General features: G+C 37.1%; 1 long non-coding RNA gene across 1 annotated transcript in view; it reads left to right on the plus strand.

Moving 5' to 3' along the window:
• LOC132201427 (uncharacterized) overlaps positions 1-20,128 on the plus strand; it is a 50,899-nt gene extending 30,771 nt beyond the window's left edge. Inside the window, exons 2-3 of the long non-coding RNA XR_009442270.1 lie at positions 19,507-19,605; positions 20,014-20,128. This is a non-coding gene — a long non-coding RNA (uncharacterized LOC132201427). The remainder of the gene's footprint in view (positions 1-19,506; positions 19,606-20,013) is intronic.
• The last annotated feature ends 4,142 nt before the right edge of the window (positions 20,129-24,270 follow it).

The raw sequence follows: 24,270 nt of genomic DNA on the forward strand, positions 1-24,270 counted from the left end.
CAATTACAATTTATAGTACCAAAATATATGGGCATCATCAGAAGCAGGACATAATAAATTGGGCCACATGTGAAATTAATTCTGGATAAAATCAATTTGCAAATCGATTAAAGATAAGTCTTCACGCTCATCATGCAATCAAAACGATCTTGGATCAGGCGCATAATTAATCAGCACTTCTGCTCCACTGACAGACGGGGAAATGAAAAGGCGGCGCAACTATTTTATCTCCGCATCAGCAATCGTCAAATGCAACGACGACTCTTCCAATCGCAATTACAATCAATTGTTAAGTGACGCCGGCCAGACTGTTCTCGCGCCTAATGCGACGAAAATCAACAAAGGCCTGAAAATGGCATTCAGCGCGCGCGAAAGAGAATTTGAAAATGCTTTAGTCTCGGCGAGAAATGAGATTTCCCCGTGCGGTGGACGACGTGAACGCACGCTGCGAGCGAGAGAAACTGAATCTGCCGATTGATCCACAGGCCATCGACTTTTCTTTCATTGCATATATAGGCGTTGTGCAGGAGACAGGCCGCTCTTTCTCGCGATCCATCCATCTGCGAACTTTCTCGCCGGCCTTTGCATCTCTCGCGCCACTTGAAATCATTTACGCCGTGAATCACCAGCAGGCATTTTTGGCACCAAACCGCCGCCACTCGATCTGCTTGTTTCGAGAGAGGCCACTTTAATCAGCAGCTTTTACTTCTGACGCGCATCAAGAGCTAAAGCCGCAAGCTTCAGATAAAAATGAATAATTAATTTATTAGTTATTGCTTTAATCCATAAACATTTAAATAAATAAATAAAAATGATTTTTCTGCTGGAAAAAATTGTTTAAAAATAAAGTAGCATATTTTTATAATCTTTCCGATTTGAGAATCAATATGTTAGGCAACCGCAATACTTCAATGTCCAGCGGGTTGCCTAACTTAAACACTTCCTAAAATTATTTAAAATTATGCTCGGAAGTTCGAGCTTTCCATGCAGATTACTAGTTTCATTGGCTGTATCTTTCTTTTAATGTTGTAATTATTCAGGGAAATCATTCCGCACTTTTTGCACATTATTTGTAAAAGTACTTATTATTAATTTAGCGCCGTAATTTTAAATTTTTATTATTTTTTTTATATATATTTTCAATTAATTTATTTTTATTTTACTATGATATGATTCACTTGATTCGGTAACAAGAAGAACTTCAATTTTTTTTTAATTCATGAAATTTAAATTTTATCAGCTCATTTTGGATCACCAAAAAACGCCCAATGTATGAGGGATCAAATTCATGACCCTGAGATCAAGTCTTCCAAGTGAGTTAGCGAAAAACATTTCACTACCTACTTTAATACACTTATATTTATGTATTATTTAAAACTCCGACAAATGCAAATTCTATTAATTATGTATGGTTTTTTCCATACATGTTACAGCTTCTCTCTTTAACAATGTGTAGCGAAGGATGCAAAATGATCGAAATTCATGAATCAAAACAGGCTGAATTTCAAACTATCATGATTATTTTGCAACGAATATACCCAATTTGAATTGGTAATCAATAATTCAATGCAAGTTCGAGCGTCAAGGGCCGGACGATAAAACAACACGGCGGCGGTTCAAGTGCACCCAGTTCAAAGTTTGCCTTTTGTCCGTCCTTTGATATTTAAATTTTCTGATCTGACGATGAGAGGCCAGAGGTCATTTATATCACAACAGCGACGATGAGCAAACTGACAGACGAGAAAGAGCAGGACCTCCAATAAATATATTTCTCTATACTTTTGTAATAAAGTAAATATTATCCTAACTTTTTTTAGCCAGTAATATTGCTTTATTTTGTATTTTTTGTAACAAGTGCTATCAATCAAGTACGTACATGAATGTCACATTATTAATTTTTTTTTTTACTTTATATTTGCCCTTACGTGCTGTTGATCTATGGTCGTTCATTGTAGTACTTTCTATTGCCTAGCAAAAAACGCTATTTGTCAGCAGGATATCCTCATGGACACGCACTATATGGCGTCAGGGGCGTATTCCCGCTGGATTGTTTTGTATGTTTTGGAACATAAACAAGACAGGCCTTTTTATCTCTCGCCACAGTGTGGCTCTGTAGATTTTTTGGCAATCAGATTTATTTCTGTAGACTCATTGCAAGAGCAGCTGTTTCAATTTTCTATCTGCGATACACGGCGAATTGCACTGGGTAAGTGGTTGTTTGCAGTAGAAATTCTGTTTTTCTCGTTATTTGCAATAACTCATTACGTTAACTGCAATGGAATTGCGTAATTTAAAAAGATGCTCGCAATTGTGTGATCAATAAGGACATCTGGCCAAATAAATGAAAAAAAGGATTCAAAATTTTTTTAATGAATTTAACCTTAATTTTGCACATGATATTAAAGAGTAAAATTAAATATATAAACATTACACACCAAGGATAAAACGCGGGAAAATGAGGGGGCGGAGTCAGAAATTGTTTACAAAGAGACAGGAGAGTTGTGATGTTAGTCTCAGTTATATAAAATTTCCAAAATTGAGTGCTTTTTCAAAAAAAAACAGAGCAGCCGGTGTCTAAAATTTGATCACCGTTCCAATCGCGGCATCAGGTATTTTATTTCTAAATTAGAACACGATTTAGCTCCTCGCTAACTGGGCTCAAATTTTGTACATGTGTATCGCCATAAAACATTTCTCGGTGTAAATAATATGTTCCTAATGGTTTTAAACTAAGATTAACTAAAACGAAAAACGTAAAATTTAAAAGTGATTATTCATGAATTATGCGGAAACTTTGTAGGCTGCTCTAATTACCATTGACCGTTTGAAAGTTTCAATGAGTTTAATTTAATCTTTGTTTTGTGATGCAAAGCTGAATCAAAACAAGCGGCAATTTGAGTCAATCATATTCCCGGCGCAAAGAGATGACCTCTTGGAGCTACAAAATAATATTCCGTTCGTTCAGACGCGCGATTGGAAATTCAAATTGATCAGAACACCAAGACGACGGGGGAGAATGAGCGCGTTGGAAGAGAAAAAAGATCAGAATAATGGTGACAAAAGGTCAATGGAATAATTCTATGCAGCCAGCACAGATCTCTGCTGGTGTTCAACCGCTCGCTCGCACCAATCTCGAAATAATGCAGATCGAACTAATGTGCTGATGTATGCAGCATCGGCGCGCACATGCATAAACGCCAATAAATCGCGCGCGCGGGTCTCATTTGCATGCGTCGGAGGGGAGCGTCGGTGCATGAGAGATGAGCACCAGCAGCAGCACCCTGATGGCGAGCCATCAATCTTGAAACGACAAAAAGAAGGCGACTCAGAGTTCAACCGACATTGTATCGGCAAATTTGCAATTCATCTCAGCTTTACTTCATTTCTCAAAGAGAAATCGAATTGGCGAATGTCTGGCTGAGAAAATGCGCTGAGCTCACAAAAATAAAATTTTATCAACCTGAATCAGAGATCAAATCTAAAAAGTGGAAGGTTCAATTTTTTCATAATTGTCAAATGAAAATAAATTTTGTTATACTGTTTTCGGGTTCATTTTTTTCAATTTTTTTTTCTGTATTTGAGATAACCCCAATAATATTTTTTTTTCATATGTTTGCTGTGGAATATTAATTTTTTAATCACTTTGTAACAAAAAATCGCGAGTTTAAACAAAGCATCTTCACTAAGCTATCAAGTAAATGTGACTTCTTAATTTTTTAACCTGTTAGATAATTATTATCAGCTGTTGCCATTATACAGTTGTGTCATCAAGAGAGGCATTTAGCACTCTATACAAATCGTGCAGAGATAAAGACATTTTTTTTAACTCAGCCAAGCAAGGCAGAAAGTTTTCACAAAACAGCACGGTTTGTTTTACAATCTCAAGAGAGATTCTGGCTTTTCTCCGAGTATATGGTGAATCAAGAAGAATATCGAATTTTGGTCTGATTAATTAAAAGAAGCCGCGCATATCAAGTGCTTGCAGCTGCCTATCCTTTTGAATAATATTTAGAATGCTCGCCTGACGACTGTTTGGAATATTTGTGTGTATATGTTCTTATCGGGATATGACGAGAGAGTAAATACGGCCGCTTATTTAGAAACACAAAATGCGGTGCTTAAGTGCATTATATAGAGAGCGATCTCGAGGCTGTATATTTTTTATTTTCCCTGCCGGCCGAGTGCATTTGTTTGATGTTTATTCTTTTACTCCTTCGATGATAAGAGCATGAGTAAATTGATAAACGAGTATACGTGAATCGCCCTTTTTCTTTCGCTTTACACTCGAGCTGCGAGCTGCCGATAAGGAGGCTGTTTGTGTCTCTTTCTTTCGCGTGCATGTGTATTTCTTCTTTTAAAAAGATAAAAAAAAGCAGTCGCAGAGGAAAAGTCTTGTCTGCTCGTCGGATGAGCTCACAAAGTCACCCCAAAGGCAAATCTGCATAATTGTGTTGTGACCTGCTCGCCTATATCGACTGCTGCTGCTGCTCAATGATATTGTGATTTCTCAATCAAAGCGCCGCATTCAATCAAGTGGTTAAGCTGTGTGAATAATTTTAACTAATTATATCGCTGCGGTTTTTCCTCGATAAAAAAAAACATTGTTCAAGTGCACACTTTATCAGCAGAAGGTTGTCTTGATATTAAAAAGCAATCATGTCAAAAAGTATGAATCACAAGCAACAGACTTACAAGTGATTTTAATTGCTGATTTTCTCAAGCACAGACCTTGATTATTTTAAATTAAAACGAAGAAAACATATTTGAAAAGTTATAGAAAAACGTTTTTTTTTTAGTAAATTATTCATCAACGACAAAACATTTTCTTAAATTTAAAAATGAAAGTTTTGCAAATTTCATTTCTATGTATTGTAATTGATAAAATGGCTTATCTCCGCATAATAATAGAGACAAGTAACTTATTTTTGTGTTGTAAAATTGCAATTTAACCTCTAAAAAATAATTATCGTAAGATTTGTGCTTTGATGGTGATTTGCAATTTATTTATTAAATTATCATAAAGTAATCAAATAAAATTATTAAAAAAGTCATTTGCCTGAAGATATTGATAAAATAAAGATATTGATAAATCAATTATTCCCACTTCAACTGAATTCACCTCACAATCAGACTGAAATCATAAAACAATAGCCATTCAATTCACACATCTTCTTTCCAATCAAGATTGTCATCTCTCATCCTGCTCGGCAAATTTGGAGTCCGCAATCAAAAGACAAAGTGCACATGCAGCGAGGGCCAAACGCGTCTAGTCTGCTCAGTCGATTTGATTTCCTTCTTCCCTGTTGTTGCTGTTTCATCATTGCGAATTCCTTATTCTGCAAAGGTGCGCGCTGCGCGGCATTGAAAAGCGCTCGCAATGCCGAGGCCAAATTGAATATTGCTGTCACACACACCGAAGCAGCTTTTCGCCTGCCCGCGGTGCCTCGAATGTCTATACACAATCTGCGTGTTGGAGTCGTGCCGGCCAAGCAGGATACATGCTCGACTCAGGGCTTTTGCGCACTTCCAAAATAGAAATAGACCCTGAGTCGGGCATGCTGAGAGTTACAGCATGCTGGGGGCATGTTGGTTGAAATTTGGTGCTTCCTCCTTGCTGCCAGCAGGAGTATTACGCAGAACATCAAGGAACTTTTTTAGATGTTTGAAAAACAAAACCCTGTTGTTGTACATGAGTGAGATATTGTCGAAAATGATTCAACCTTTATTCGTTTTACAAAAGTTACAAAGGCTCAAAATTTAATTTATTATGATAATCAGTACCGCATAAAAAAATGTTTAATTTATAAAATTTGTTCATTGAAATTATTATTAGCAAAAACGTTGTTTTAAAAGAATTTTTGCTGTTTCAAAATAATTTTATACACTTCTTATGATTTTAATTGAAAAGCGCATCTTTTGTAACAAACCAATTGCTTGTGTATTTTTTTATTTCTTTTTCTGCAATTGATATTTCAAAGGTTCGTTTCTCTAATTGTAGGATGAAAAAAAACAAATAGGTTTATCTTTGAAAAAAAAACCTTGACTTATTTTATCTATTGGACTTTCTTGTTTTTATCTTCTTTAAATTTCTTCAAATATGTGTAGGAAATTATTAATTTGTTTATTAATGTCGTATGATTAAAGACACATTAGTAGATTTATATTTTAAAAAAGCTTGGGCTTTTTTTTATTGATAACTTTCTTTCTTACCATTTCAAAGAGAGCGTCTTTACGATAAACCATTTACATACGTCAATAAAGATACAGAAAATGCAAATGTCAAGTTGGATAAATATAGTCCCAGTCGCGTCTGAAGCAAAGAGCCGGAGGTGCAAAGTGAGTGCCGAGACGACCAGTTCCTGCTCCTTTTGCTGTTTATTCAGATGAGAGTGAAAAAGCAGGCACCACCTGCACCTCTGCGGACCCTGCGAACCGCGGCGGTGCGCACAAAAGGAGACGGAAAAGTCAAATAGAAAAGGAGAGGACGAAGTACCCTTGACATTTGGGCGCGGGCTGGTTTTATAATGTAAAAAGAGCCTTTCGGGCCGAGTGTATGGCCGATTGGTGGGGAGAGATCCGCCGAGAGAGGACTGGTTTTAAGGCGCACAACCATGCAACCTGTTAGCGGCAAACCGGTTGCCAAAGACAAGATCAGAATCAGCTTCAGGGGTCCATCCAAAACACATTTTATACACACTATATTGCTATATAGCAAGACTGTTTATGGTCAAAAGTACCAAAAAAGTTTCTGCTGGATTTGTCATCAGAAATGGCGAAACTAGTATGGAATCCTTTCAACAATGGCAACGGTATTAATATGTAAATTGAAAGTGGGAAAATAAAGTTTGATAATTTTGAAAAAAAATTACTTTAACATTCTTAAACATGGTCTTATTGTTAGTTGAAATAAACTTACATATTTTCATTGACTTCCAATGAAGTTTTATAGGTGGAAACCAAAAATATTAATTTACATTTTTTTTTGACAAATTATAAAACACAAAAATTTTAATATCATAAAATTATTAATAATTTTTTTGCAAAAAAAATCATTTGATATTATAAATAACTTATAATTAAATTTAAACAATATTAACAATTTAAATTATTAAAACTGGAATAATTTAAAAAAATGTTATAAAAAACGTGAGTAAAAACGATGACCGGTCCATATGCCATATGAAGCGCGACACAAAACTGGACAGCGAAGCTGAGAAACGACCACAAAATAGCGAGCCTCCCAAAAAAAGCAAAAGAGAAACGAATCGGCCGACAACTGGACGTGAAATGGAAAGTAAAAAAGCCACTCGCGGTGCAAGAGCACCGAATCCTCGCTTTTTAATTTGACTCCGAAAACGCATGCACTCACCGCGGCGTATCGCAAACGCTTGACTTTATTACACCGACGCGATATCACTTTTGGCAGAGGCGCCGACCGTACACAACCAAGTTTCACTTTCCTTCGCGGCGAAAAAAAAATTAATTCCGCTCGCGGGGCGAGGAAAATGTTTGCACGTTTGGTGCACGCGCGCTCTTTCTTATTCGGCGAGTGAGAAAGAAAGTGGAAGAGATGGTGTGATGTTCACGTAATGAGTAGGAGTGCCTATCGAGAGCATTGGGACGGATGCTCAGGAGGATGGTAACGGGGAAACGAGCGTGAAAGTCTGCACTCAGCCAGCACCGTGAGCTACATTTTCTGAGCACTCGCGTCCTCTTCACCGCTAGCGAGAGCAGGCAACAGGTTTCACTTTCCTATAAGCAACGCCCGCAGACTTAAAATAAAATTGTACATATTATTCTGCGCTCTGCGTGGACGCTAATTCCGGCTAAAATGTTTTGGTTTCTTAAGGCGGATATTAAAACGTGAACCGGACTATTTCGACAAAAGATATATAATAGCAAATTACTTCAAATATATTTTAGATCATAAATGATTTCATTAATATTGGATAAAAAAAAGATGTTAATTAAAATGGATGTTGTAAATTATAATTTTTTGCCTGAGATCTTATATAGCTTCAAAATTTAACAAATGTGATTATTTTGAGAAATATTTCCATGAGAATTCATCAGTCCTTTCTTTGCAAAAGCCTCTTCTTAAAAAAAATTAGTTATTATTTCATTTCTTTTCTACGTGATTTATGAATTATAATTTCTTTGAACTTGTTTAGGTGAAATAAATATTTCTCGAAAGGAAAAGTCAATAAAAAAATAATATTTCCTCGCCATGATGGCGCAGACATTATTGTTTGGCGAAATAATAACTTTTCGCTTGTTACAGTCATTTTATTACTTCAAAATCAAACGTTGGAACGTCTGGCAGCAGGAAATCCATAAAATGGATTGGCACATAAAAATAAGTTATTGTGTTTATTATTACCTCTCGCTTGATTGTATGATTTCACTCAAATTAAAGATTACAAACGCCGCAGAGAAATTTCCGCAGATGGCAAAAAATTTGTTCGGTCCGCTTGTTATCCGATTCAATAATGCATGGGACGTCTCACACAATGCATAGAGTGCAATTTAAATTCAGCGCAGGAGAAATCGGGAAGAACGGCGAAATCTATTCTTTCCTCCCAGTGCCTCGCATAACATTAAAATATCTTGCCAGCTGAGTTTCTTTTTAGGCGCGAGCATTGTCAACCGTCGAAAACGAAAACAATGCGTGCAGCTCTTCACGAATTTATATCAAAAGGCCTCACCTTTGAATAGTGTTTTTGAATGAAAAAAAGAAAACAAAAGTCTCTGATTTATTTGTGTGTTTGATTGGTCGTAAAAGCGTTGAAATAACATTTTATTCACCGCGAAATATAAAAGCAGGGATATACTTTTACTGCTTTTAATGACTTTCTACTCTCTGTCGGTCGGAGCCCTCGCTGTGAGCTTCTCATTATTCGATTCACCAGACCTATAGGTGTGTGTAAATATATATAAATTCAGCGTTTATTTATTTGTCAGTGTATAAATAAGGCTAGGCGCTCTTTCTACACACTCGGAGGCATTTTCTCACACCAATGACAATGAAAGCCGCTCACCGTCGCAAATCAACAATAACCACCAATTAGCGATGATCGTTCAACCCGCCTGCTTTTCAATATATGAATTTCTCTGGCGCGGGACAGACGTTTCCGCATTTTGTTTTTGCAACAAGTGTTGCATTTCCCAATACCACTGTGGGCTTCTCATTTTCTCCTCTGTGTCATTATAAATGAATAAATAAAATGTCGCTCTCACTGTGCTGCAATGAAATTTAATTGAACGGGGTATAATCCAGACTCCATTTTCCCTGAAATAATTCTCTCTCTTGCAATTTCAAAGCAAGAGTGAGTGGCATAGGTTAATTAGTAGATAATTGATAAATCAAATTTATAGCTGGATCACATTAATACTCAACAAGTATTTTTCCTGTTAATATATTTTCATTTCTAAGCTTAAAAATAATTTAATTATGATGAATATTAAATACTATTTTATATAGAATTAGACTATAAAAGTTTATTAATTCAAATTCTGTAGTGGATAGAAAATTTCAATGATTTAAGAGACTTCAGAGATAAAGTAAAAATATCTATTTAAAAAAATTAAAACAAATTAATAAATGAAGAAATAATTAGTAATGAAATAAAATATGGTTAAGTTATCTTTAAATATTTATATAAAATGTGTGTGCCATATTTTATTGACTATATTTTTATTAAACTTTTAAAAGTTTTATGAAAAATAATTTTGATTTACATATTTTATTTTGTGGCATCACAGTTTTCTGAATATTTTCCCCGATAATCCCCATGAGTTGCACAGTAAAGAAAATCACAGTCATTTCAGCTCGATCCAAATGGAACAACTTCTCTGAGCTGTTCTTATCCAGAAGGCAAACCGGCCTCGAGGGCAGAAAAGATATTTCCTGCAGAGCAAGACTTGCACACGCGTTTGTATCTCTGTCTGATCTAAAGAGGTGCGGAAGTTTTTGGCGCGGCACCAATTTAGAGGCGCAGCCCGAAACAATAATTTGCTCTCTTGAGACCCGCGATGCCATTGAGATGACTTTTGCCTGAAACAAACGACACACATCCGAGCAAGGTCACGTGTCTGCGTTTTTCCTGCTGCTGCACGTTTTATTTTCATAAATAATACGCCCAGCGAGCAGATGTGTGTCTGGATACGAAAATTCTGAAAATTAATATAATGGTTTTCTTTTTCACTTTCGCCTTCTGCAAAATTCCGAACCAGCAGAAAATGAAAACGCAAGTGGTGTCGTTTTTTACTTAAACGAATTAGCCTTTTTTTATACACCATCAGGCCCAAAAAAGTGCACCTGCATATTTAAATGAAAATAATCTCGAGATTCGTGCTGGCTTTTAATAAATCTATACATGCAAAATGACTTGGGCAGCTGCGCGAATTTAATGAGAGCAGACCGCAGTTGGTGTTTATTATTATTTTGGCGCAGATTCTGCTGGCTTTTAAATGACGTGCTCTGCTTATCGTCGTCTGTGCGCGGATAATACATTATGCAGGTGATGTTGCCCCGACAATGAAAATGATGTCTCGCTTGGCCTTGGATTTCCAGCTTCAAAACAAGGAATGGCACCAAGCGGTCGATTCGCGCACTCCATAAAACAAGACGGGTTGAAGTGTTAACATATAAATTTCGGTCCGAGAGAAGAAGCTCCGGCTTGCTAATGAAACTGGACGTTGGCCAAGAGGAAAATACATTTACAATTTTACATTGTTGCGCGTCGAAAAAGGAAAAGTGAGAGACGTGTCCGAAAAGGTACCGGGAAAGACCTTGAATATTTTGTTACAGCTTCAGTCAATCACTTGCAGTATTGTGTGTTCGACTTGATATAGAGATATTGACGATAATCTTCATGCAGTGAATAATGATGATGATGTTCGGTGGGTGTGGTACTTGTAGTTTTTTTTTTAATTAGAAATAATATTAAAAACATGACGTATAATATTATATGGAAGCGTATATTTCTTGAAATGAAGCAAAATTTGCCAATCTTGAAACTAAAAAAAGCAAAGTAATTAAAAAAGATCCATTTTTTTACAAATATAAAAAGTGAGGGACATTTTAAATCATATAAATACAAAAAAGCTTGTCGTATTTTAGTTTACTTAAACAATAAAAAAATTATAATGCAATAATTAGAAAAATCTTTTTTTTTGTAAAATAAATTAAAAATTATTAATTTTCTGATTAAATTTGGAAAAAAAAAACAGAATCTTGGACATGGTTAGCTCAATAAAAAACTATCATATATTTCAATTAACTTTTAAAGCACCTTAATTTCAAAATAAAATTTTTAATATTATACTGATTTTTCAAAAATAAAATAATAAAAAAATTTAAATTTACAAATTTCACTTTATTATTGGCTCTCAAAAATATTTTAATACATTAGGAGAGTAAAGGAATAAATTTTACATAATAACTTTAATTATGAAAAATGTAAGATATCTCAAATTGAGAAATTTTTAAGAAATAGTGATGGACGGCCTTAAAATGCACATTGCCCTGAAGAGTGTTTTGAGAGATGCCCAGAAACACAATTAGACTGGAGGGCAGGCAAGGCAGAGTGAGTTTCCTTTTCCTCATTTCCTAAACTGCTCCTCGCTTGCTCTCTCAATGCCAAAAGAATAACGAAACCGATCTGGCTGCTGCACTGCTCAGCTGCCGGTGGAGCCGAAACGTGAATTCATAATAACAATAAATTGACGTCGTCTCTTTCGCTGCCGCGCATCAGCGGCGTTTTTATTATTGTGCTGCTCGTGCCCTGTGACCCTGGCAAATTTTGCAACTTGTATTGAGGACGACGGTCCGTCTTCGCGAGAGCGCCGTCAATTGAGTCCAATCATCAAAGATCAACAACGCGCCGTACACGCATCCTCTCTCATCCCAAGTGCAAGCAAAATTAGTCTCTCGTTAGTTATTATGTTGACTTCCAGTTGGCGAATTTTGCCTGGATTAATCATGAAAAATTTTAAACTTCAATATTGCATCAGTCACTCATATTAAAATTTAACGTTAATAATGATGCAGCCAATTTAATGATTTAAGTTTGTAGAAAATTTTACTTTTTTTCTGTTGGTTATTTCAATGGAATCAAATATCAAATGGATGTGGAAAAAATTAATTTGAGTAATTATTTAATTACTAATAAATAAATACCCGTAAAAATAGAATCAGATAATTTTTATGGCTATAGAACAAAAAAATTGTAGATAAAATCTTGATCTTGACCATGTTTAGTTTATTCAGATTTAAATCTCATTTTGAAATTTGAAGGATTAAAAACTGAAATCGCATTTTTTTTTATTGGGCTGAATTGATTTCATTGTTATTTTATTGCAGGACTTTGAAGTTGAAAGTAATTATACACAAACGACCCCTTTTTTTGCAATTCAATGCCCAAATAAACATATTGCCAAGGGGTACTCACAGAAGTGGATAAAAAGAAATCTTGATTTCTATTTCAAGGCATTGAATTTTATTGCAGCAAACAATCATTTATATGAAATTTTTAAAAATATAAAATAAAATCATCAAGAATTAAATGATTGATTAAATTCCACTTTCAATTTGTTTATAGTTGCATTAAACAACACAAAAAAGAACATTTTAACTTAATTTAATATTATTTGAACCAAAAATTACTTCAATTCATGTCGCAATTTTGGTAAGATTGTTATTGGAGCGCCCTTTGATATTTGAGCTGTTTACGGAAAGCAATCGGCTGAAGCATGATAGAATCAGTTGAGAGACCAGGATGTTATTTGGCACACAGGCAGTGCAGTTTGAGCGGCATAATGTTAATAATCTGGTTTATAAGCGGGGCTGCCGCAGTGATGCTGCGTAGAAAACATAAATAAATGTATGGCTGGAGCGCGAGTGCTGCCGCTCGATTCATTATCAACCATACAACTCCACTTCTTGCAGGCGTTTATATTTATGTACTTGATTGCCTTCAAGTGCCCTGTGTGTGTGATACTCGCTACATATATTTGATTTAAGAAGCTCTTTTTTTGTCGCGGCCACTTTCCGCTCTCGCGTATTAATGGCGAAAAACGCGACGACCATTATTCTTTGTCTTGAACGCGCGCATTAAATTTATTTCGTCAAAAGTGGAACCGTAAATGGTGCACAATTTCGGCGGTAAAGTGCCCTTGTGCCTGCTTGACAAACGAGTCTGTTTGTTTCGCCAAATGTCGTTTGCTCTTTTTTGTTCATTTTGCTTCTCGGAATCCCTTCCTTCTCAGGTCCACAACATTGAAACACTATTCATTTTTTACACCTCATTTCAGGTGCACATATGAGCACCTCTTTTGAGCACCTCATTTCAGGTGCACATATGAGCACCTCATTTGAGCACCTCATTTCAGGTGCACATATGAGCACCTCATATCAGGTGCACATATGAGCACCTCATATCAGGGGTCTAATTCTGTAAGATAGAATCGTCCCATTTCCATTTCTATTTCATTTTCTATTTGCTTACCCATTCCATTTCGTCGCCTTTTTCGATAACGACTTCTATTTCGCTGCCATTCCATTTCCATTTCTATTTCGTTGTCAATTTTAATAATTGAGCCATATTTATATTTATATATATTTATTTATATTTAATTTCATTATTGCATTATGCGCTTACAGTAATTTTCAAATGATTTTTAATATACTCAAGTCAATAAAATGTATAAAAAATTATTTCAATAAGGTGTTGATTCAAAAGTACCACAGTGTGGGAGCAAATTGTAGTACCACAGTGTGGGAGCAAATTGTGGTACCACAGTGTTGGCGCAAATTGTGGTACCACAGTGTGGGCGGGAATTGTGGTACCAGTGTGGGCGGGAATTGTGGTACCACAGTGTGGGAGCAAATTGTGGTACCACAGTGTGGGCGCAAATTGTGGTACCACAATGTGGGCAGAAATTGTGGTACCACAGTGTGGGCGCAAATTGTGGTACCACAGTGTGGGGGAAAATTGTGGTTCCACATTGTAGGAGCAAATTGTGGTACCACAGTGTGGGCGCAAATTGTGGTACCACAGGGTGGGCGCAAATTGTGGTACCACAGTGTGGGCGGATATTGTGGTACCACAGTGTGGGCGGAAATTGTGGTACCACTGTGGGAGCAAATTGTGGTACCACAGTTTGGGCGCAAATTGTGGTACCACAGTGTGGGAGCAAATTGTGGTACCACAGTGTGGGAGCAAATTGTGGTACCACAGTGTGGGCAGAAATTGTGGTACCACAGTGTGGGGGAAAATTGTGGTACCACAGTGTGGGGGAAAATTGTGGTACCACAGTGTGGGCGCTAATTGTGGCACCACAGTGTGGGCGCAAATTGTGGCACCACAGTGTGGGAGCAAATTGTGGTACCACAGTGTGGGAGCAAATTGTGGTACCACAGTGTGGGAGCAAATTGTGGTACCACAGTGTGGGCGTAAATTGTGGCACCTCTTTTGAGCACCTCATATCAGGTGCACATTTGAGCACCTCATTTGAGCACCTCATATCAGGTGCACATATGAGCACCTCATTTGAGAACCTCATTTCAGGTGCACATATGAGCACCTCATTTGAGCACCTCATATCAGGTGCACATATGAGCACCTCTTTTGAGCACCTCATATCAGGTGCACATATGAGCACCTCTTTTGAGCACCTCATTTCAGGTGCACATATGAGCACCTCTTTTGAGCACCTCATTTCAGGTGCACATTTGAGCACCTCATTTGAGCACCTCATATCAGGTGCACATATGAGCACCTCATTTGAGAACCTCATTTCAGGTGCACATATGAGCACCTCTTTTGAGCACCTCATATGAGGTGCACATATGAGCACCTCTTTTGAGCACCTCATTTCAGGTGCACATATGAGCACCTCTTTTGAGCACCTCATTTCAGGTGCACATATGAGCACCTCATTTGAGCACCTCATATCAGGTGCACATATGAGCACCTCATTTGAGCACCTCATATCAGGTGCACATATGAGCACCTCATTTGAGAACCTCATTTCAGGTGCACATATGAGCACCTCTTTTGAGCACCTCATTTCAGGTGCACATATGAGCACCTCTTTTGAGCACCTCATTTCAGGTGCACATATGAGCACCTCTTTTGAGCACCTCATTTCAGGTGCACATATGAGCACCTCTTTTGAGCACCTCATTTCAGGTGCACATATGAGCACCTCATTTGAGCACCTCATATCAGGTGCACATATGAGCACCTCTTTTGAGCACCTCATTTCAGGTGCACATATGAGCACCTCTTTTGAGCACCTCATTTCAGGTGCACATTTGAGCACCTCATATCAGGTGCACATATGAGCACCTCATTTGAGAACCTCATTTCAGGTGCACATATGAGCACCTCTTTTGAGCACCTCATATGAGGTGCACATATGAGCACCTCTTTTGAGCACCTCATTTCAGGTGCACATATGAGCACCTCTTTTGAGCACCTCATATCAGGTGCACATATGAGCACCTCGTATGAGGTGCACATACGAGCACCATTAAAACGATTTATAATTTTTATGATCCTGCAAGGTAAATAAAAATAGTTTAATTTTGCACTTTTTAATGCTGGGATGTAAGATCCCAATGAGATCATTTTACAATCACATAACCAAAAAATTATTGACGATTGATGTAATATAATTTGCGCTCAAGTATCTGACGACCGCATAATTATATATTTTTCAATCTACTGCAATGATATATAATTCCATAATAGCTTTCGATCGAAAAACACTTTTCAATATCTGAATAATGTAGTTTTAAAATTTTATTTGTGAACAAATAACAGGACACCGCAAGAAGAGATCGAGGATTCGTCTCTGTTGGGCGGCGGTGGCCGTTCGCCAAAGTCATTATATTGTTTTTCTGGCCGCGTCGCACCGTGGCCAATAACACGAAATATTATTCACTGGGTGCGAGTGAAAAAAGCAGCATCACACACGGCACTCGCAATTCAAACATTCGTCCAACTCGTTAAATTATTCCCCGCAGCACTCCGGCGTGGAAAAATAAAAATATGTGCGCCGCGGGTATGTACGCTGGTTGTGTGCTCAACCAAACAGCCCCCCTCACTCTAGCCATTGATAACATGTCCTTAGCTTGACATTGAGTTAGCAGCCAGCATTACATACAGCGTATGTGCGAGAACTCGCTCTTTTCTTGCTTGCCGGCCCGGCAGCGCCAACAACTATACGCCGAGTTATTACGATGATTATTATTGTGTGGATTATTATTATACTCGCGGTGCTGGCGAAGAGGAAAAATGGAGCCGAACACAGCCAGCTCAGCCCGCGGACAGAATAATATTGAGCCGGATAGGATCGGTGCAGGGCACCTTGCAATTATTCGCTAAGTGGACGCCGGGATAAAGAGATGATTGTGTTTTCCTCACAGCTGATAATATGAGTAAAAAATGAATTGAAAAGAATAAGGATTATGGAAATTAGTTCGTTGTGCAGCTTATGTGAAGAGATGTTGATGTAAATAGAACCATTTTATTTATTAATCCTTAATTCTTTTATCTAAAAATCATTGAATTTATTTAGCCGCAAAATAAAAATTAGTTTTTAAACATTCTCCAGTTCAAAAGTTTTAACTCATTGAGTTCAGCTGGTTTTTAAATTATTTTTTGTATGTTGGAAATTTTTTGATAAAATCATTGTTTCGATCAAAACTCTGCTCAACACGATGGTCAATAATATTTGTTTAAAAAATAAATTAAAACTTATCTTTTTATTTGCTCAAATTTTGTTAAATTTAAATGAATAATAATTTTGTTTTCATTTTTTTTTATATATAAATTCATTCACATGATGAGTTTCAGCTGCAAATAAAAAACGCACACCAAACCAAAATTAATGATAATAAAAAAAAATATATTTCAGAGAAACATACTCAATGCAACCATACAATTTCCAGTCTAGCAACGCTAATCATGCAGACAGACAGACAACGCAAAAGGGCCCAAATAATTGATTTTGCGTGTTTGCCACTCGGCCCGCCAGATAAACCGCTTTCGCGAAATTCGCGGTGGAGGGCCTGTTTGGCGAGTCTCCTCTCTTTTTGCCGAACAAAAATATGGGCAAAGCCGGCCGACCAAGGCCAGGGTTGGTCACGTGACCGTGTGTTTTGTGTGTGTGGCGAACGAAGCCTTTTGCAAGCCGTCCTCTCTTTCTCGCTTGCCCAGAGCAGGATTGGTAATTAATTGCATTAGCAGCGGGCCGCAAATTTTATCATAATATTCATCCTTCCATTCGCGTCTCCTTCAGCTGGTTGGCGTGTAAATTCGCTTTCGTAGCCGGTTTTGTATAAATATATGCAGATTATTTTTCTTCTTTAATGGATATAAATTTGCCTGGAAAAAAACCAGGCGCAGTATAATATTCAACAGGGAAAAGAAGGCAATAGACGTTTTGGAATTAATAGGTTGCGAGTCTATTAAGAAATAGTCAAACTGAGCATTTTAAAAATTTAATTAGACACTGGCTCTTTAAAGAGGTTATTTTAGCTGGAAAAAATTTGTCAATGCAGATAAATTAATAAATATAGGTTTGACAAGAAAAACATTGAAATGCAGTTTTAAATTTGTAGGCTGATTTGACTAAATAATGTTTTGTTACCCATCTCTATAGGACGATGAAAGAAATGAAAAATTTGTGCGCACGAAAATTCATTAATTTGTTTGGGGAATTTCAACTTGGGCTCGGCACATGCAGGAATTTGAATCGCCATTCACATCATTCTGCGATTTGAAACGCTCGTGTTTGTCTGGCCGAAGGCTTTTCAAGCATGTGCCTTTTTACTCTTTATTTCACCAGTTTCATTCTCATTGTTTTCCATTTTGCGGTGCGCGAAACGTGACCGTCTTCACGCGTTTCGGGCCAGCATTGGATCACGTGCGTCCGTATGTACTCGGCAATAATAATTAAAATTGCCGCCGATGTCATCTGCACAGTTTGAAAATGTGTGTGTGTGCGCAGCGATAATAATAAAAGCGAGAGGACTTTTTTACACTCGCGAGGCGCACAGCAGAAAATATAATATTATTGTGTGCGCCGGAGAGCGGACGGATGGAAATAAAGAAGACCGCGCGTCCGTGCTCTTTTTGTGCGTGTTTGCGGCTCCGCGTGCTTTTCGCTGCATTGCCAGCAGCTCTTCGTTGCCGTACATTTGCACGCGGGGTATATTTCTGCCGACAATGGGGAACGTTTTGCTAAATTTAGCGGCAGAAAAAGGGAGAGTGAATGCTAATTTGGACCCTTTTGATGCTGCTTCGCTAACGAGAGTGTTTCCAACTGCTCTTCACGTGACTCTTTTGCCAGCTGCTTTCAATTAAAACGGCAATATTCATACTATTTACCACTTGTTATATGTTAAAAACTTCAATTTACAAAGCTTGCTATGTAATCGTTTGTATTTTTAGGGATTTCATTTCAAAAAATCTGTTTATTCTTTGAAAGATTTTTTTCTCTTTTATCTTGTCCTTGGCGAACAATCCCTCATGGCTAACGATGATTTCCTCTGCTTTATTTTTTATTTGATTAGGAAACTGTTCATGGAAGTGACATCCTATTTCGTCATATTGAGTTTATCTGGACGTTATTCCCCAGCAAATTCATTTAAATAGATCATGAGCAATCTTCAAAGGTTTCTTTTGCCCTTTTTGGTTTATATTAGAAATTATATTTAAAAAGCAAATTTAAATATAAAAAATACTGCTTTTAATCTGTTTAAAAATTTGCTCTTATCTCAAATCTACTTTAGAGACTTCTTTAAAACTAAACATTGGTACTTTTTCAACAAAATTATCAGTATTTTAATGCGATGTGTGCCAATGAATGGAAAAAAATTTATGATCTTTAAATCAAGATTGTCCCAAATCCCAAACGTGATTTTTGCAGCCCTGTGGAAAATAGACGTCTTACAAGGAAACATGCAATCACTCATTTCACGTGCTTGGGGGAAAACCAAAGCTCTTTTTCTGGCGGCCGGTTCGACTAGGCCATCATTGGGAGGGTTTCATTCTTTGTGCACTGGCCTTTGCTAATTAAGAGACCGCGCTCTTCTGTGAATAGAAGCGTCGTCGTCGTTTGGTCTCCCCCACTGAAGAGCTAGCGTAATGAGCTGCACAACAACAACCACACATTACTTTTTGCCCCAATCTATTTCGGGTGATCTCTCTCGGTGCCACTACTTTTCTTATTCCTTAGAATTTATGAGTCACGGCACAATACGCGTCCCACGTCATTTTGCTCAGCTCTCGAGGCGCAGCGTATTCTTTAGTTTCGGCAGCAACAGGGGGTGATATTTTTCCTTCCTTTACTACACTGAGCTGACAGCCAAAGAGAGTAGTGGCGTGCACAGCAGATTTTATCACTTTTGTTCGAAATTTCTCTCGCAGGTTGTGTAGAATAGGAAAAAATAATGGCAAGTGACCTTTTTTACCCTCGACTTCTCCTCTCCAGATCTGCCTACGCGCCTTGGCTTTTCTTCCACTGTGCTCCTTTATCTTCTGCTCGTGAGGTTCCGCGATGAGTGGGCATCTGGCTGCACACAACTTTTAAGTGCGTAGTTTTTTTCCAACAAAGATATTATGAAAAGAACAAGTAATTTAAAAATATTAATTTATAATTAAAATTTATAGTTATTAACTGTACATTAATGCATACAATTAGAAAAAGTTTACATTTTTTTATGTTTTTCAATTTATTTTAATTCAATATTAATAAATGTATTGAAAACATGATATTGATTTTGCAATATGAATTTTTAAACAATCAGGCTTCTAAATTATATAATGAGTCTCTATTGCCTTCATGGACTTGATCGAGTAAAACAATTGACCAAGTGTTCATCCTTTATAAGAATTATTATTAAACCAAGAAGACTAATTTCGCTAATTAAATTTTCTTTAAATAAAATATCATTGCATTAAAGGGTTTAAATTATAGGTCTCTTTTTTCTGAATTCAGGACTTGTTGATGAATCCACTGCGCGGAACCACAGCGCGTCCCCAGAGAGCAGCTACACATATATTCATACAGTGCCTCAGGTTTCTTTCTGCGCAGGAGGAAACCCAACCCCAGGCAAGAAGACCTTCTTTTTATCTAACAAAACACACCCCCTTACTACACACTCACCATTATCAAGCATGCATGCAGCAAAAAATACACACACAGAGCGAGAATGTTGGCCGCGCTACAAGTAGTTGTACACACATCGCGCACTGCTGCCAAGTTTCTCGTTTAACAAACATCCATCGCAGGCTGCTGTGTGTGTAATGAAAATTTCCACTGACAAACCGAATTTCATTTCATCGCCGCCGCAGAAAAGAGCTTCAGCATCTTTTGGTGGAGATGGGCAAAAAAATTAGATAAATAAACATAGAGAACTGGTTTTTGTTTTGGTTGCTGCGCAGCGATTTTTTGCTGGAGAATGGATGGCCTTATTCTTTTTGGGTTTTATTTGATGATGATGGGCTGTGACTGGTTTCCTTTCATCTCCGTGGTGCATTTTGATTACGGAACGTTGGGTTTCGACGTACAAGGGAAAGGGTTGCTCTTCTTTTGATTATCTCTGAGAGATGGAATTCAACCGAGCCCTTTTCTATCTCCACACCATCAAATAAAAATTAAATTAAAATAGACGTCCCCCTCTAATATAATATGGAAAGAGTCTCTTGGTGATGAAATATTTCATCGATAAAAATAAAAATAGTTTTCAACAAAAAATTTTGCTTATCAGAGCAAAGATCGGTGAAATGTCCCTTTTGCAATATTTCATCTCAATAAAAACAAACAAATCTGGCCGGCAAATAAGCAAAAGGGTTGGTCGGCTTCTTTCGCACAACATTTCTAAATTTTGCAACAGCTCAAGATTAGAACGCCGCCGACGCCGCGGCTCTGCCTCTTGGCTTCCCGAAGCAAAAAAGTAGCAGCGGCAGGGAGAAGCCGATAAATGTGCGATTGCTTGGCAACATGGTGCGCTCTTCACACACTGAGCAATCATAAATCCTTCTTCAGCACAGGCCTTTTTTCCCCAGCAGGCGAAGCCCAAACAGCATCCACAACCATCCATCTCGAAGCAGCTAGAAAGCGATGGCAAACATTGCAATGCCTTTATCTATTATTATAAGTAGTGCGACTGGGTAAAGGGTCGTTGCATAGGAGTCGCCCATTATTTCCAATTATCAATCTAGTTAGGATTGAGGGTTTCCAAATCAGGCAAATGTGAGGCGGATCCTTTGTTAGAAGCTCTTGATTATATAAGAGAAATTCTATCTTGCATTATTAAATCAGTAAATAAATATTAAAAACTTTTCTATTTTTCAATAATTAAACATTTTATTTCTTATTTAATTATCCTTATTATTAATTTCATTTAAAAACATGTAGTAAATTTTTAATATTATTTAATATTTTTAGCATTTTGTTTGTGAAATAATTTTGTGGTAAAATAATGTATGGTTATAATAAATTTTATTAATATTCAGTCATCAGTGAAATTGAAGGTTAAAGATACATTATTCCTATAAATTATTATATCATATCAAATTGCACCATTGTTCATTTGAATTCAAATTGCCATTTAATTCAAAAAAGCTTTATATAATTATTAAATGAATTGTAAATAAACAAGACTTTTACCAAATTTTGAAGTTATGAAGTGATAACAAAAAAAACATGAAGTTAGCTTAAATTTAGCGTAATGGTGCGGCATGACAGCCGGAGGTGCTTTTGTATGGTGAGATTTGTTTAATTTGGCCAATTACGCCAGCACTTGTCCAGCCGTGGCGGAAACAGCGGAAAGAGGCAGAGCGCGCGTTTTATTATTATCATTATTACACATCGCTTCAAATGCAGCCACGCAGTCGTTTTCCTGTTGCACAAAGCATACACTTGTTGCGCCAGCACTTCTTTTTATATAAAACGCGCGCACTTCACGAGAGAGCGATCCTGCTGCCCGCGATTTTGATTTTGATCATACAAATGCGTCAAACGGCCCCACAAAATTAAAAGTGCGGTTTTGTGCATTCTGATTTAAGTGTGTCACGCAACAAGTGTGCATGGTGCATGCCTTTTTGAGTGCGGACCGGAATGGAAAAAAAAGCATAGAGAGCGCGCACCCTCTCTCTGCGTCTCGTTGGCTGCGCGTCCGCCGCGATTCATTATACGACTTTATCGCAGCCGGTTTATCACGACCGAAAATTTTTCCCTGGTGTTTATTTACGCAGACGGCGCAGACTTGCTTTTTGTTGTGGGTAATTAAGAGAATGTGTGTTTAATAATATAATAATAAAAAACGCTGCTCCGCGATAAATGAATGGGTGCCTCGCGGTTTGTATGAGAGACGAGAACTTAAGTGTGTATGGCAAAGAGGAGCTCTTGCTTTTTACGACTTCCTTTCGAGGACGGGAAAGTTCAGCTTGACGAGCAAATTTAAGCTTATTTAATCAAATTTTTTTAGAATATTCAAGCTCATTATATTTGAATGTGGATTTGAAAATAATTTAATTGAATTAACTTAACAGGAAGCAATTCAAAAGCCGTGCCAAATAATTTAAATATTTTTGCTATAAGTTATTGTAAAGTACTACATTTAAATATTTCTCATCTAATAGAAATAATAATATAAAATAACAATTTTTTTATTAGTAGATTAAATACATTGATAATCTGTTTGTAAATTTTATCACAAAATTTATCAATAAAATCTATTTATAGATTTTATCAATGTATTTAATGTTTAAACTATTAAAAAAAGTATTTGCTACAAAATAAAATATATTGTAGCTGAAGAGTTTGCAAATTGGATGATATACCAGCATACGTTCATTTTACACAGATTGATTTAATTATAAAAAAGGGAATATTTGTGTTTTCATGTTAAATTAGATAATTAAATTCTGAATAATACTAAATTTTGTTTAGAAAATCTGTTATTCAGTTTAAAAGCATTATTTTTCAAAAAAGGGGCGCGACATAATTAATTTTTAACACTTCATGTCCTGCTAATGTTCCGTTTCCTCTTTTTTTTTAAGAAGTTAATACAATTATACTATTTTAACTAAATAGCATTACCGTGTGTCCACCCAGCATAGTATTTGAAATTTTGAAAGCGTGATACTGACCTGTAATTGGGGCACACACGATTTGATAAGAAAGTCAACAACACTCTTTGAATGACCTGCTGAGGCGTCGTCAATGTTAAACTGTCCAAGAGCGCCCATACAAAAATTAGAACAGACCAGTGCGTGGTAGATATTTTTATTTTGCAATTTAACTCTATACCACGCACACGTTGAAACTTTTTATTCAACAACCGTGTCCGTAAATTGCGTTTAGCGTACGAGTCCTTTCGTAAACGGTCGCTTTTATCAAACACGCGCGGCCGTGCGGATGTCATGCACCTGGAAGTATAAAATAGGTTATCGGCCAGTAATGAGAATGATAAATTAAAAGCAGTGCGTCTCCTCGCGCACATCACACCGCAGCCGCGTCGAATACATCAATATTTTATTCAAACTTTCACAATCAACCTGCGCGGATGAATTCATAAGCAATTGACAAATGCACGTCAGTGAATCACTTACAAAAGAGTCGGACGTCTTATAAAGATTCAAAGATGATTAATAATCTCTCTCCTATCGCACTGCAGGCTTTGTTTGTACAATCGGACGCGGACTATACAACTCGCGAGAAATGCAACAAACAGGAGGAGAGCCGCAGTCTCTGCTTGAGATTTTCCCGACACAAAAAAAAAATCAAATGCGGCGGCGGCTACCTGCTACTTTTCCCCGACCTTTTTTATTGCTTCTTTTTTATACACGACTGAGAGATGAGATGCATTCTCTCTAGGTCACCTTTATATCAGATGGGAAGAAAGAGAGAGGAGGAGATGCATGCGCCCTGTTAGATGAGTAACGCTTGATACATACACAATTTAATGGTGAAGAAAAAAATGGGATTTAAAATTCAACCCGGTGCTCTTTAAACTCCGCATCCCAAAAGTTATGAGAGAAAAAAACGACTCGGGTGTGTGTGAGATTATTACTACTGCATGCTCACTGCGGTGGTTTTTCAAGGTGAAATATCTCCACCGATTTTCTCAGCCGCGTATATGTATATTTTGAATGCTCATCACGCATCATTAACAAAACGATTCCATTAAATTCCAACTGCTGGTCGGATGAATTTATGAATTTCTTCTTCTCGCGGCGGCTCCCCTCG

The sequence above is a fragment of the Neocloeon triangulifer genome, unplaced genomic scaffold (genome assembly GCF_031216515.1).
Source record: "Neocloeon triangulifer isolate White Clay Creek 2 clone unplaced genomic scaffold, ASM3121651v1 ptg000014l, whole genome shotgun sequence".
Lineage (NCBI taxonomy): Eukaryota > Metazoa > Arthropoda > Insecta > Ephemeroptera > Baetidae > Neocloeon > Neocloeon triangulifer.